Below are 2,500 nucleotides of genomic sequence, written 5' to 3' on the forward strand. Positions count from 1 at the left end.
AGGACGGGGATCCCGGGGTGGAGGGGGGGGGACGACGGACCTCTTGATGGGACGTAAGAGGTGTTTGGGCGAGAGGCCAGGTTTCGGACGAAATTGCATAGAGCGAAAGGTGATTTATCAGTGTGTTTGTGTGAGCGGGGTCTGCTTGCTTTAAATAAATGAACTCGCCACTTACAAAATTACGCGAAAGGGCAGAGATCAAGAAGCGAGAAACACGATAACACACAACGTGATCCGATGTCTACCTTCCCTCCCTCGAGCATTTTCTCGTTCGGGCCTTGCGGCTCCAGTGCGTCCGTGGTTGGGTTTCCGTTAAGCCGCCTATGAATCAAAAATGAGTTAGTTCCCTTGGGTGATTACCGAGGAGGAGGAAGAGGAGGAGGAGGGAAAGAAGGAGAAGGAGAAGGAGAGAGAGAAGGAGAAGGAGAGAGAGAAGGAGAAGGAGAGAGAGAAGGAACAGGAAAGAGAGAAGGAGAGAGAGAAAGAGAAGGAAAATATGAAGATGATGAAGGAGGAAGAAAAGAAAAAAAAAAAAACAGAAACCGAAAAAGAAGAAGGATAATAGTGGAAGGTTCCTTTTTTGTGAGACGTGGGAAGAAAAGAAATGGAAGAGGGTGGGAAGGGAAATGGAGATTGGAAATAGAGACGGAAGAAAGAGGCAGAGAAAGGGACATAGGAGACGAGTTAAAAGATGGGCAGGGGAACTGAGACGAGGCAAGAAGGGGAAATAAAAGAAAGGGAAGAAATGTAGAGAAGAGGGAAGTAATAGTTCTCAGCGCTTTTAACCCCTCGGTCATGAGTAAGCTTCTTTCCTTTGCTTGTTATGGGCATTTTGGGTCGGACATAAAATAGGAAATATAAAGGGAGATTTTTTGATGCTGGGATGCTGCAAGTGGATCCGTGATGGTGGCTTTTTATATTTTTATATATTTTTTCTCTTATGTTTTACTTTAGAGAAGAGTTGCGTTTCGGAGAAGGGATGCCTTGTACAGTACAATTCAATGCTTCGGGGTCAAGTTGTTATGATATATAGGCCTACTGCATAGGATATAAATATAGGTGATCCAGTTCGAAAAAAAAACGTATTTATCAGCATTTATGAATATGTAGCGATTAGTCTAGCATACCCTTTGATTTTAAATATCGCACTTGAGTTATTTTTTTCTTTTTTTAGGAAAAGAAAAAGGAAAAACAATTATCGGATTTATAAAGGTTGTTCAGTATGTTCCTGATTGGTGACAGCGTTCATGCCACATCTTGATATAAGTGTTTTGTTTTAAATTCAAAGCACATTTCGTGACTCGTAACAGCGTGAGAGAGTGAGAGAGTGAGAGAGTGAGAGAGAGAGAGAGAGTGAGAGAGTGAGAGAGAGAGAGAGAGTGAGTGAGTGAGTGAGTGAGTGAGTGAGTGAGTGAGTGAGTGAGAGTGAGAGTGAGAGTGAGAGTGAGAGTGAGAGACAGAGACAGAGACAGAGACAGAGACAGAGACAGAGACAGAGACAGAGACAGAGACAGAGACAGAGACAGAGACAGAGACAGAGACAGAGGCAGAGGCAGAGGCAGAGGCAGAGACAGAGGCAGAGACAGAGACAGAGACAGAGACAGAGACAGAGACAGAGACAGAGACAGACACAGACACAGACAGAGAGAAAAAAGGAGAGAGAGAGAGAGAGAGAGGGGGGGGGGGGGAGAGAAAGAGGAAAATAAATAGAAAGAGAAAAAGGAAAGAAGAACAAGAACAAGAAAAAAAATAAAATACGAAAAAGAAAAAGGAAAGAAGATGAAAAGAAGATAAAAAGGGAGTTAAAAGTGGAAGATAAAAAGTGAAAGATAAAAAGTAAAAGATAAAAAGAAAGATGAAAAGAAAAAGGTGAAAGGAAAAAGTTGAAAAGAAAAAGATAAAAAGATAAGAAGAAAAATATAAGAAAAAGATAAAAACAGAAAGATAAAAGAAAAAAAAAGAAAAAAAAGAAAAAAAAAGATAAAACGAAAAAGAAAAAGGTAGCACGAAAAACGTAAAAAAAAAGATGAAAAGAAACTAAAAAGAAAAGGAAGAATAAAAGCTAAATTCGACGGGACGGAGATCACGCCCAGGAGAAAGGCGGGCGAGTGTCACGCCCTCGAAGTGTCACAGGAGTGCGAGCGGGTTCGGCTAATTGTTGCGTGTGTGTTACAGCTGTCACCATCTGTCACCGTGACATTTTCTTCTCGAGAGCGTAATTGCCTGTTCGTGTACTTCAAGATGTATAGATGTAAGATTTATAGGTTGAAAGGCAGAGGTGACTTCGTTTAGGCAACAGTAGGATTGTGAAGGGCTCGGGTGTTTTATTTTAGCGCTAGGATTCTTAGTTTTATGTCGTTGTAAATACGATAACGTATTTCTTGTCGTCTGTTCGTTTGTATGTTGGAAAAAAAGGAATTATATATTATTCATGGGATATAGGGTATTGTTTGTAATCATTGTCATCTCTTCCCTGAAAGATCTCATTACGTACGCATTG

At 41.0% G+C, this 2,500-nt stretch overlaps 1 protein-coding gene across 2 annotated transcripts in view; it reads left to right on the forward strand.

Annotated features, from left to right (window-relative positions):
* LOC125027741 (arf-GAP with SH3 domain, ANK repeat and PH domain-containing protein 1-like) overlaps positions 1-2,500 on the forward strand; it is a 200,009-nt gene that overhangs the window by 19,890 nt on the left and 177,619 nt on the right. The gene's annotated exons all lie outside the window — the stretch shown is intronic.

Source organism: Penaeus chinensis, chromosome 8 (assembly GCF_019202785.1).
Source record: "Penaeus chinensis breed Huanghai No. 1 chromosome 8, ASM1920278v2, whole genome shotgun sequence".
In the NCBI taxonomy this organism is placed as follows: Eukaryota; Metazoa; Arthropoda; class Malacostraca; order Decapoda; family Penaeidae; genus Penaeus; species Penaeus chinensis.